The sequence below is a fragment of the Ochotona curzoniae genome, unplaced genomic scaffold, assembly GCF_017591425.1.
Source record: "Ochotona curzoniae isolate NIBS_2020 unplaced genomic scaffold, NIBS_Ocur_1.0 scaffold_1037, whole genome shotgun sequence".
NCBI classification, from domain to species: Eukaryota; Metazoa; Chordata; class Mammalia; order Lagomorpha; family Ochotonidae; genus Ochotona; species Ochotona curzoniae.
This window is the reverse complement of record NW_024467083.1, coordinates 24,548,491-24,562,480: the sequence shown is the minus strand read 5'-3', so window position 1 is coordinate 24,562,480 and position 13,990 is coordinate 24,548,491.

The window sequence follows — 13,990 nt, the reverse complement described above, 5'->3', positions numbered from 1 at the left end:
ATTTCCTTCTCTCTGATCTAAATTCAGAAGGAAGATAGGGAAGCACAGAGGGAGAGAACCTGGTAGGTCGCTGGGCATTGTTGAAAATGCCACGCAGGGACAAGCCCAGTGGGCATGGCCAAGGGCTCAGGGGTGTTTCCTGGCCCACAAGCATGACATGCAGGGGGACAGATTGGAGGCTATGATGGCTTTAAGATGCAAACATCGGCACTGTGTGGAGGAATACCTATGACCTGTGCTCAGACCTGTGCATCAGCAGCTGCTTTTTCATGCTCCGGGAACAGCCAGACTGGTAAAGTATACAGAAGAAAACGTGATTCAGCCCAAGCCCTCTCTTAGCTTCCTCACTTCTACAATGGGGCAAGAAGGGTTCATTCTATGAAAGAAATAAAACCCTTAACTCAGAGTCGGCCAGGTAGCAAGGGCTCAATTAAAACAGAAACTTTGTTTCACTTGCATGCTCCATTTGTTACAAATGGGTCAGCCTTCCCTTACTCAAAATTTAGACACTGACACCCACGCCCAAGAACTTGAGAATAGGACCTGGTTTAGGGAATGGGACTTGTAGTGGATATGGTTAGCAGCTACAATGCAAAGTGACTGGGATCCAGTCACACAACCAAGGAGAATGTACATGAGGGTGAAAGCAAAGACACAGCCAAGGAACTTCAACAACTGCCTGAAGCTACCAGGCTCCTGGATGTGGCAAACTGCCAACAGCTCTGTCTTCAACTTCCAGCCTCCCAAACTGGTAAGCAACAGAATTCTGTCCTTCATGCCCCCCCACATCGTGGAACTTGAATGAGGCAGCCCCAGCATGTATCTCAACGCCACTTGCTTTCCACAGGTTAAACTAGTATTTTTCACACTCTGGAGCTGGCACCCTTCAACGGGCTGTGAAGTGACTGTGTAATGGTTGTGGACAACATGTGTGAGTTTCCCAACAAAACTATATAAATGGAATGGAAAGTATTAAGATGCCCTACACTTCATAAGAGGTAAATGCTGTTTCATGATACTTTCTCTTTTTTTCCTCCCTCATTATAACTTTCTTAAGCAGACAAAATTATATGTGTACCCAATTACTGTGCAAGAGAACCATGTATCTTGATTTGAGTTAGGGCTAAAAAAAAGTTGAGGAGCACTTTCTTAAAATGATGTCTAGCTTTCTTCACCCACCATCATTTTATCTTGAGAAGGGAAAGAAAGTAGCCTTGCAAGAGGAAGAGTGACCAAGGATCATGTGTGTTCTGAGCCATGGCGTCCAGCTTGGGGCAGGACCAGACTAACTCCAGTTCTAAGAAAAGCTACAGAGGTCTGCACCATGTTGCCCTCTTTACAAATAGCTGCTGCAGGTAGTAGCAACCCAGAGGTGTGTGAGTGTGTGTGTGTGTGTGTGTGTGTGTGTGAGTGTGTGTGTGTGTGTGTCTCCCAACTCCCTACAGAGAACGGACTCATAGCTCGGTACTGTGGGGGAGCAGTGCCGGAACAAGCTGTTTCCCTCACTCCCAAAGCAGCACCTACGGTCTCACACCTCCCACTCCCAGCAAACACGCAGCACAGCCCTGACAGCTGTCAGAACTCCCCATCTGTTAGGTGGGGCTGACCCCATACTTTCTGCCCCAGTGAGGAGCCAGGGCTAACACTGTGGGAAGAGCAGACTTCCCTCTGCAGCTTTGTTATACTACAGCCAATTGTAAAGACACCTCTGCTTTCACCGGCATCAAGGTGCTGTATGTACAGACAGACTTACTCTTAGGGAGGCAGCCACATGTCAGACTCGGACAAGCGACAGGGCCAGAGAGGTAAGCAGATTGCATCTGACTGACCTGGATCCAGCAATGCCTTCTAGATCATTCCATACACACTCAGATGCGTGTGCATGCACAAACTCAAACACCTTATCACAGAGACTTCGCATTCTTAGACTCTTACCCATGATCACACCCACGTACTTATATTTTTAAAGCTCATCTTTGTCACTGGTAATCCAAACATCAATGAAATAACATGAGACTACCTTAAAAAGTTTGTAAAAACTGGTATCCAAAAAGGATAAAGGACTAGTCAGTGTCTCCAGGCTAAGATACTGCATGGAACACTGGTAGCCCATTCAGGAGTGTCCGTTGAGTCCTAGCTACTTGTTTCCAAACTAGTTTCCTGATAACCTACCTAGGAAAGCAGCAAAAACAGCCCAAGTGCTCCGGCCTTTTCATTCGGGAAAACCAGGATGAAAGGATGGAGCTTCTGTCTCCTGACCTCAGCCCTGCAGACCTGGCTATTGTGGCCATTTGGGAGTGAACCAGCAGATGAAAGCTCCCCCCCTCCCTCTGACACGCTACCTTTCAAATAAATCTTAAAACACGCACACATATATACACACACGCAAAACACACACTAGCGATGGACATTGCGTTGTGTAGCAAATTAAGATGCCATTTGGGATGCTTGCATTTCATATCAGAGCACTGGTTACAATCCCAGCTTCCAAACCAGCTCCCTGCTAATGTGTCTGGGGAACAGCTGATGATGACATACTTAAGTTCCTCCCATCTACATGGGAGATCCACATGAAGCTTCAGGCTCCTGGCTTCAGCTTGGCCTCATCCCAGCTATTGGCTGCCATTTTGGAAGTGAACCGGCAAATACAAGATCTCTCTCCATGTCTATCACTCTTTCAAATAAATACATCTTTCTTTCTTTAAAAAATTATTTTAGGGCCTGGCATGAGAGCCTAGTGGCTTAATCCTCACCTTGCATGTGGGAGGATCCCATATGGATGCCAGTTTATGTCCCAGCTGCTCCACTCTTCCCTTCCAGCTCCCTACTTGTAGCCTGGGAAAGCAGTCGAGGATGATCCAAAGTCTCGGAACCCTGAACCCACATGGGAGACCCAGAAGAAGCTCCTGGCTCCTGGCTTCGGATTGGCTCAGCTCTAGCCCTGCAGTCACTTGTGGAGTGAACCAGTGGGCAGAAGATCTTCCTCTCTGTCTCTCCTTTGTGAAAATCTGACTTTCCAATATAAGTATATCTTTAAGAGAGAGAGGAAGGGAAACAGAAAGAAAGGAAGAAAAGCAGAAAGAGAGAGAGAGAGAACACTCCCTTCTGCTAATTCGCCCCCAAATGCCTGTAGTAGCCAGGCCAAAGTTGGAAGCCAAAAACCCAATCCAGGTCTCCTATGTGATGTGGATGGCAAGGACAGTTACTTGAGCTATAACCTGCTGCTTCCTTGGGTCTACATTTGCAGGAAGCTGGAGTCAGGATCTAGAGCCAGACCCAGGTTCAAAACTAGGTATCTCAGTATAGGACAGGGCCTGTCTTAACCTACAGGTCAAACACCTGCTCCTACATTCACTTTTAGAGGGGACCAGGCAATTCCAAGTATCCCAATGTGACAAAAGAAAGCATTACAGGCGAGACCCTCCAGAGGCAACACAGTCCAGCATTTAATCTCCTTGTGCCCCAGTCTTGCCATCTGAGATGCAGACCCACTGAGGGCCGCAGTGATGATGAACACAGATACTGCACTTACAGCACTCACAACTGTGCCTGTCACTTAGTAAGGGTCTGCGGTTCCTGGAAGGAAGGTTGTCGCTAGCACAAACTTGACTGGCATCCTTCACCCTGCTTCCTTGGACAAGGTTTGCAAGGAAGTCTCCTCATCTTCGCATTTCTGTCCCTCCCCAAGAAGTTGGCAAGGGTTCCCAAGACTGCCGGCAGCAAGACCTCCAGGGCATAAGGTGGCAGCTCTGGACCTTGTCAGTCTTTAAGTCCAGAAAACAGATCCTGCTCCTTGTCTCAACTCTCCAATCCTTTTTCCAGGAGCCTATCAAAATCATCTTTTTAGCATAGAAATACTACATCACTTGTTTTTCATCACTCCTTCCTTATCTCCTATAGGGCAAACCCTATCCTTCACAGACTCCCAAACTCAATCACCCTTAGTCCATCCCTCTCACTTGCACTGTTCCAGCGCTCCTAGCTGCTCTTCCAGCCTCCATTTGCATTCTCTGTTCTCCACAGGAAGTGATCTTCTGAAGACTTGACACTCCCCATCTCAAGCAGAAAAAGCATCAGAGCCCTTACAAAGACCATCAGGGCTGCATAGGCCAGATCCTCTTTGTTTCTCAGACCTCCCATCTTGCCTCTCCACCATCTCCAGCCATGCTTTCCACCTACAGTTTCCTTGAACCAACTTCAGGGCCTTTGTGCACAATTCCTCAGTACAGGGTGGTCTTAGCCATCCATACCAGGGGTTCCTCCACCAGTCTCTGGACTTTATTCCATGACTGCTTTCCTGGAGGGGCCTTTTGCAACCATCCTAAATGACAACCCCCCTTTTATTCTTGCTCTAATTTTCTTATCATTTATCATTAATATATATGATGTGCATTCAGATGTTTTCCCTATTGTTGTCTATTTTCTTTCCATAGAATATAGTAGTCCATATAGTGACTCTTTAAAAAGCATCTGTTTTCATTTCATCTGAAATGCAGAGCAACACAGAAAAATATCTCTCATTTGCCAGTTCACTTTCCAAATGCTTATAACAGCAGGTACTTGGTCCAGATGATGCCAAGAACCTGGAGCTCAATTTGGGTCTCTTACAAGGGTGGCAGGGACACAACAAGGCCTTGAGCCATGACCTCTGCCTCCCAGAGTGCACATTAGCAGGAAGCTGGATCAGATGAGGAGCAACCAAGCCTAGAACCAGCCACTCCAATACGGAATGTAGGTATCTCAAGCGGCAACTTACTCATTGTGCCAAACACTGGTTGTATATACACAACACAACATAGATTCTTCATACACTGCTGATTTCCAGTGCCTGCAAAGTAGCCTAGTACAAAAAAATGAGTCTACCTATCTTACTAGATACTTCCAAAATGAATAGCTAAAAAGACAAATCAGATCATCTAGGACCTGGCCTGTGGCCAGGCTCATTATTCTATATTCTCCCACTCCTTACTGCTTCCATTGGACAAAGCGAAACTTTCCCATTCTGGAAATGCCACACTCCCCTGGGCTGCCCCCACCTAGCACACTCTCCCAACACTTTTCATCCTACAGCACTTCCTCCCCTTTCCCCTGTGATCACTTAGGTGCTCCTTCCTGTACCTTCCAGCTCAACCTGCAAAAGTCCCTCTAACAAGGGCTGTGCGATGGCGCCACAAGGGAAAGTACAGCAGCTACGAACAGATGTTGAAAGATCAAATTCTAATCGGAGGAGATGTAACCCTGAGTAGTGTCTTGCATGCAGAACTGGAATGTCCCCTCATCCACGCAAATCAAGAATTTAGATTTTTGGTAACAGAATTCCAGCTTGCCACAGGCAATCTGGTATTTAGCACAGACTTCCGTTAATATGGTTAAATAAGAGCTAATGATATTTAAAAATAAATATTGCCTTTTAAAAAAATAAAGCATATGGCTCTTTTCAAATCAAAAAGAATATCTGCATAGTCATACGTTGCCAGTTTTTTGTCAAAACCTTTTGTAGCAGTTGATAATTAAAGGAAAAAGGGAAAGGAAAATGTTCGTCTAGTTTCCCCAGCACTCCGAGTTTCCAGTTGAGAATCTCACACATTTCCTGAACTGCACTAATTCAGTACCCCATAAACATGTCTCTAAGTAACAATTTAAAACAATGGTTTCATTTGTTTTCAGGGGTCAATACAAGAAATTTTCATATGAAAACCACTTCTTGGCCAGCCTTAAAAATACTGTGCTGTTCACTGACACAAGAATCTCTGTGATAAAATGCCATTTAAATTTATTACCAGAAAAAAAATTTTTTTGTTAATGGACCATTGTATACTCTTTCCCTAAAAAATAAGAAACACATGAGGGACTGAAATTGCATGACGGGGGTTAAGCTACCACCTAGGGTGCTTGCATCGCATATCAGAGTGCTTGGCAAGGAGTTCCACATGTACTTTTGATCCAATTTCCTGCTAACACACACCCTGAAATGGAGACGATGATGCCAACTACTTGAGTCCCTGCCACCCATGTAGGAGACCCAGATGGAATTTCTGGCCTCTGGTTTCACCTGGCCCAGCGCTGGTTGTTGCAGACATTTGGGGAGTGAGCCAACAGATGCAAGATACATCTTCCTCTCTCTCTGCCACTCTGCCTTTCAAGTAAAAAAAATTTTTTTAAAGATGTATTTCTTTTTCTTAGAAAGACAGATATACAGAGAGAAGGAGAGACAGAGAGAAAGATCTTCTGTCTGCTGCTTCACTCCCCAAGTGACTACAACAGCTAGAGTTGAGCCAATCTGAAGCCAGACACCAGGAGCTTTTTCTGGGTCTCCCATGTAGATGCAGGGTTCCCATCCTCTACTGCTTTCCCAGGCCACAAACAGGGAGCTGGGTGGGAAGTGGAGCAGACAGGACACAAGCCAACGCCTGTATGGGATTATGGTGAACGCAAGGTGAAATTCAGCCACTAGGCCCTCAAATTTTTAAAATTTCGAAAGCAAACAAAAATTCTTGTTTGGGGAAAAAAAAGGGGGGGGCTACATAGGCAAGTCTCACATCAGACCAGTTCAGACACTCTCTTCCACACCTTTAACCCTGAGACTTAAATAAGGACCCTTCAGGATCAGCTTCGCACAGTGGTATTAAGGCTTCCGGGCCACATCATTAGTAATTCCAATGACCAAGTAGTCCAGCATCAGGTTTACACTCTGTGCAGACCAGACACCCTTAGACAAATCTGCAAACATACCACATTCTACTTCCATTGTCACCTGGATCAAACTTTTTAAAATAAAATTATCCAAATCTACAAAAAGAAAAAAAAATCATTTAATGTAATGACACTGCTGACTTCATTTCCTTTTAATCTCTCTATAATTCCAAGTTCTCCTTTCACCAACAAACATAAAATTCATATTTCCTTTTATAACTTGGCTTCAAGGAGAGTAAGTGCTAAATACCACAGTCTGTTATGGAAACCACTCATGGTTTAAATTCCCAGTAACCCTCTCCTTCCTCTACCTATATATGTTCCTGTGCCATCCTGTGCCTTTGTACTTTTGATCTCTTACCCTTATCTTAACGTTCTCATTGCACATGCAGGTGTACTTCATTGTAATAACTTGCTCAGATATTGTGGGGGGATCTGGGAGAGATAAGCAGACTATAAATTATTTCAAAAGACCAACAACTGAGAGTTCCACTTTCAGATCTTGGCTTCTTGCTTCGTAGAGTAGCTTGTATTAGAACAACTGCTGATCTGAGAACAACTACAGTGGACAGAAAAAGGCTGACGTATTGGTGAGCCACCCAGGGACAAGGGACACCCAGGGAGCCACCAAGGGACAAAGATCACAAAACGCACGGAAGTGCTACAAACCACATCCACCACTCTTCTTGAAAAATGTGCCAATGCTTATATGGCTTTGGTCAGAGACTATGTAGAAATTTCTAACTCAGAGCCTCCAGCCACATGAAGAAGGTAGCAACTTAAATTCAGGGACACTTAGAAAATCGAGAGTTTGAGGAATCAAGACCCTAGAACAAAAGGGCAACAGGAGAGAAGGGAGCCTGACATCCGGTGTGGCTTTTCCTGTGAAGCCACATGAAATGCACTGTTGGGCTGGCGCTATGGTGCAGCAAGTTAAGCTACTGCCTGCGACACAGAGTCCCTAATGAGCGCTGCTTCATGTCTCTCTGCTCCATTTCTAGTCCAGGTTCCTTGCTAAAGTGTCTGGGAGAGCAACAAAAGATGGCTCAAGGGCTTGGCCCTCTGCTTCCCATGTGGACACGCTGAATGGAGATCTGGGCTCCTGGTTTGGCCTGGACTAATCCTAGCTATTGCAGCTATTTGGGGAGTAAACCAATTGATGAAAAATCTCTCTCTCTCCTTTTCTGTTGCTCTGCCTTTCAAAATAAACATGTTTTTTTAAAAAAGAAAAGAAATATATTGAGTGATTAGGAGTGAGTGACTAAGGGCCTAAGCAGAGAACAAATACTAAAAGGATAAAAATTTAAACAAAGCTTTCAACCATTCTCAGAGAATGGGAAGCAAACATTGAAATTGTGAATCCACAGTGAAAGGTGGACTGTGTGCAGTATATATCCAGACTTCTAATTACAATTCTGGAAGAGCTATGCTCTTGAGTTAAAAGCAAAGTTGAAAAAGCCAACTAGCTCTCTTTAAGATTAAGATCCAGTCTTAAGGTATCTCAATACTTCATTGGATCAAATTAGTTTTCCTTAATTTAATGCTCTTCCAAGAAAAAAAAGTACGTTCTCTTGGGAAGAAGATAATATGTAGAGCTTCTATAATTTTTCCAGTACTCAAGATTAAGTTACCAGACATTCCAAATGATTGAAAACAAAGCAAATGGAAACCAGACAATAGGAACAGATCTGTAGGATCTAGATACTGATGCCATTAGACACAGGCTTCAGAGTAATTATCATTAATATGCTAAAGAAACAGAAAACGGGATTTTCTTTCCCAAGCTGCAGCCTACTAAACTAATCAAATTTAAATTAAAATGCTTTAAAAAAACACTAAAATTAAGAGCTCAATAGTTAGGTTTCAGAATATATTTGCAGCTGCATGAAATAAGTCAGTATAATCCAATTACTAACTTCTGTCTGAAGTCCAGGTATAAGAAAGAATGAAAAAAGGATACAGAAAAGAGCATATGATACAAAAAAGACACCACAGAACGGCTAAAGATATATGTAACAGGAGCCAAAGAAAAGAAAAAGAAAAGAAAATAGAAATAGCATAAACTTTTGAAAGAATAATGGCTAAAATTTTTCCAAAACCATAAAAGACATCATACCCCAGATTTGAGATAGTCTATGAGTGAAAACCACACATAGGTCCATCCAGGTAAAACTGCTTAGGACAGAGAACGGAGCACAGTACAACTGCAGGCTGATGCTCAGAAGGAACAAAGCCCCTGGGTTTATGGAGTGACATCTCTAAGTGATAAAATAACTGCGGCCTAGGATTCTATACATAGAAAAAATCCTTAAAAACAAATGCCACAGAATCCTAACCAGTTTTCAACAACGCAAAGAGAATTAACTGCATTCAAAAGCAATAATAGCATTCAAATAGAAGGAAAATAATTCCCAATTTAAAAAGGCAGGGGCAGACATTGTGGCAGGGTAGATAAAACCACCACCTATGACATTAGCATTCGGTATGGACATAAATTCCTCTCAAGGCTACCCTATCCAGCTTTGCTTTCAGTGGCCTGGAAAAAGCAGTGGAGAATAGCCCAGGTGCTAGAGCTCCTCCCCCATCCACATGGGAATCCCAGATGAGACTCCCAGTTCCTCGCTTAGCCCTGGACCCTGTGGCCTGTGGCCACCTGAGGAGTGAATCAAGAGATACAGGACTTTGTCTCTTTTTCTGTCTCTTGCTAACTCTTGACTTTCAAATAAGTTTTTTTTTTTTTTAAAAAAAAAGAATAAATCAATTTAAAAAAAAGAAGATTAAAAAATAGAAAGTTACTGTGTAGGTAAGTCTACTGAATATTAACTGTATAATACAATACAAACGATGTATTCGGGAGTGCAACAGATTGACATAATTAAAACACATGTCATCAATGGCAAAGAGAGGGAGGAACTGAATAAAGTGGAGCTTGGATATCAAAGGTCTTTAATTATCCTAGAAATGGTAAAAGGACCTCTTGTAGATACTAATAGGTGGGCATGCTCTAATGTCTAGAGTGACAAGGAATGGATAGAAAAACTAATTGGAAGGGGATGGAATAACAAATATTTCATTAACCAAAAGCTTAAAGGGGACAGTATGGTTGCACAGTAGGTTAAACTGCATACTATGGCACAATAATCCCACACAAGCACCAGTTCAAGACATGGCTGCTCCACTTCAGAGCCAGCTCCAGCTAATGCTACTGGGAAAGCAGAAGATGGAAAAGCAGCTGGGTCTCTGCCAGCAGAGTTCCTCCAGGTTTTTGGCTTGGTTACAGTCCTTGCACATTTGGGGAATAAACCAACAAACAGAAGATCTCTGACTCTCCCCCTCTCTTTCTGTAGCCCTACTTTTCAAATAAATAAATAGACATTTTTAAATCTGCAGTTCTAGCTAAAATCATACAAGCATTTCTCAAGTATCTATTGTATAATATATTCAGTTCTGTTTACTGTCAAATTCAGGTCTTTTCAAAATAAGGAATGGGATAGAATTAAGAGGATGAATAATAATATGCTATGGATCTCTTACATGCCATGCACTGAGCCAAGCACTGCTAATCAGCTACCTTAATTAACACAGAGAACATGATCATTGGGTAGATACTATCACCCCTCACCTATAAGGAAAACTGAGAAGAAGGGCAATAAGAGTTATCTAGAGAGGGATTCCAGCTCAGATTTGTATGGCCTGTGCATTGCCCTGTTGAGCTTAAAGAGGGCTGGAGGGGCCTGCCTTTGAGTGCTACACTATCTATAGTTGATCTTGTCTTTGCTCAGAGTAGGAGGAAAAACAGTTTGGAATCATCCATTAAATGTTCCAAATTCTCCAAGGTTGCTGTCAGCCCAATAGGAAGCAAAGCAACAGAAATAGAAAGATTCCTTGGTTGGAGTCCCAGCTTTGCTCAAGATTCCAGCTTCTTGCATGTGCAAGCCCTGGGAGGCAGCAGGTGATGGCTCCAGTAGGTGGTTCCCTGCCAACCACGTGGGAGACGCAGACTGAGCTCCCAGCTCCTGGCTTTGGTCCAGCTCAGCCTCAACTGTGGCCGTCCCATGGGGAGTCAACCAGCAAAACAGAGCTCTCTGTCAATCTCCCTATCTCTCAAATAAACATACTAGAAGTTTACCAAATACACCATTTAAAAAATAAAAACAATTTCCAATGTCTTTAAATGTCGGCTTTATCTGAAAGATAAAGAGAACTTTATCCCCAAATTATCTAGGCAGGATTTCGGAGTCCTGTGCTCTGACTTCTTTGCAGTAGTTTGGTAAAAACCAAAGTTAACCATGTACACCTTACCATTCCCTTACGTTTGGAATACTCACAGTAATTCAATGTCTTGACCTTTCTCCTACCATGAGGGAATGGGTGGGGACAAGCAGGAAAAGTCAGGCCAGGTAAACACCTACACCTGCAATGCTGATTACAGTAAGTGCTACCGGCAGCTGCAAGGAAATCAGACGAACCAATATGACCAAACTTATCTTTGGTCTTACCCTTTCTATCTCCTCTCAATATCCATGGGAAATAGCTTTATTTCTCAGATGATCACAAACATTATTCTAAATCTAGGCCTGTGGAGCATGGCATCTCTGCAAAGGAGTCTTGTAGTTGGTCCTATTATTGCTCCAGTTTTTCATCTCACCATCCACCAAGCGCAACACAATCTGACTCTCCAATCTGAACCATCTATAAGATAAGAACCAGTCGCTATTGAATCCAGTGGTACAGGCAGTGCTGAGATGGAAACTAAAGGGCTTATGGTATCTCAGTCTGCCTTGTAAAAGGACAGCACAATATCCCTTCTGGAGGTCTTATAAGGTTTTTAAGACATTCAGGGCCCATCAAGCACCCCAACCACATAGGCCAACTTATCTACCCTTTGCCACAGTACCTAACCCAACAGAAGGAAAAACCTTTCTTTAGTGCCTCATGTTTGCCATGGAGAGGCCTGGCAGGAAGGGACTGGGCCAGCATCCCTCTAGGCAGTCCCTAAGTGATGAAAATGCAGCAATGTACACATTAAACAAGTTACAGCCAGCAGAGAATGTGTAATGAAGTCACATATGGCAGTGCTTCAAAACCCCAACCGAAAGCAAATACGGTTACACTACAGCAGCCCTTATCACCACTAAAAAGAAGGCCTCCCTTAGACAAGCCTAGGACAATATGTATATTACTCATTCAACAGACAACTACAGAGCAGGAAGCCGTCATGAGCAGCGATGCCAGAGTAGGAAGGTCAATGAGAACCTTTTAAGTACGGGAAGAACAGCAACATGTGCAGGAACATCATCATTCACGGAAGTGTGTGAACAACCTTGGGGTACAACAATCAAAAAAAATGGGGACATTCCCACAGCAGGCCTTCCACAGGGTCAATGTTTAAGCCAGACCTTTGAGAAGTGATTGAGTGAGGGGGAGGTTGAACAGAACTACTGAGAAGGAAAGAGACTAGAGATGAGGGGAGAAGCAAAAGCAAAGCCCCAAGAAGGGACTTGGGGGGCCAAGCAGGATGACAAGAACAGGATCTCAAGAGCAAACTGGAGTGTGGACTTGGAAGCCCAGAGACCATTTGGGAGCCCTCTACCAACTGAGTGGGGAGCGGCAGCAAGGATCAAACAAGGGCAGTGCCAGGACGGAAATACTGTGGGACAGGAAGGGTCAGCAGGTGGCAAAACAGAGGTGGGAGGAAGGTGAACAGCTGGTGAGAACTGTTTTCTGAAAGGACAGAGAAAAGGAGACAATGAAATCTGAAAAGGCCAGTGGGCAAGTGGAACAAGTGTCTAACCTGGAGGTAGAATCACACGTGTGCAGGGAAGTAGGTGAAAAGCTGGCCTGCAAGTGACGGTGTGAGAGTTCACGAGGTCAACAAGAGGCTGAGTATGCAGAAGACTATGACTAAGGGGGACAAAACCGTAGTCAAAGCCAATAAGACACAAGCAGGAAATACAACCAGCAGAGAAAAAGGCAACAGTCAGCCGGAAAGAAAACTGGATAAAATGTCCTAGTAGCTGAGGGATGCAAGAATTTCGAGGAGGAAGAACTGGGAGCAATACCTACTTTCTACCCATGGATGCACCTGCTCCTGGCAGACTCAAGCTGCTTCCTGCACTGCATAGTATCTGCACACTTCTGGGCCTCAGGTTTGGTAAAGAAAATGACTGGCAATGTCAGGCATGCAGCAAAGTCAAAGCGGATGCATGAGTAAACAGAAGAGGCCTACAGTGGTGGAGGTGGGGTTTGAGTGGGAACAACCAGAGAAGTAAGGATGGGAGGGCACACTGTGGAAAGGACACAAGAACAAGAGGAGACAGAGGGCTCGGCCAGGAGGTTCATCTTGGGAAGACAGACACTTAACATCTGAACCCTTTTGCTTACTGAGGACATGAGGCCAAGAGTCCTGCTTGTGGGACCAGCATTGGAGTGCAACAGCTTAATTTGACACCTGCGACATGGATATCCATATGAGCTGCTAAGTCCCAGCTGCTCCATTTCCTATTCAGATCCCTTCTAACCCTGGGAAAGCAGTAGAAGATGGCCAAAGTGCTTGGGTCCCTGATATCCATGTGGGAGACTCAGAGGGAGCTCCAGGATTCAGATTTCAGTCTGCCCTAGCCCTGTCCATTACAGCCACTTGGGGAGTAAACCAACAGAAGGAAGATTGATCTCACTGTGTCTCATCCTCTCTCTCAGTCACTCTGCCTTTCAAATAAACAAATGAATCTTTTAAAAAGAGAAAGACAAGAAGAGTCCAGCTTGCAAACAGCTTATGTTCTACTAACAAGAAAGTGAGGAAGGAAACCTACTGACAAGTCCCATCAAGTTACAATACAGAAACAATAGTGACCAGGGGCAGGGACAGTCAAGCAAGACCTTTCTGAGAGGGTCATGTTTGAATTCACCCCAGAATGGGGAAGACAACAAGCAGCTAAAGCTCTAAGGCAAGAATTTTTCACACAGTAAGAACAGCAAACACAAACATTCCATGAAGGCCAAGTTTGGCATATTTAAGGGACAGAACGATGGTCGGTGTGACTGCATCATAATGAATGGAGGAGCAGGGACCATGGCTTGCGACTTCCCTCAACTAGGGAAGGACAGAGCCTGGCTCCTCCATGGAAAGTTCACCCTGGCTACTGTGTGGGAGATCAGAGGAGCCACTTAGCAAGCAAAGACACCAACCTGAGGAAGTGATAAGAGACTAAGCAAAGGATGAGAGACAACAGGCCTCAGGCTGGAGTGGTAACAATCCTCAAGGGTAGACAGGTTCAGGCGACAGCTGACATACAAA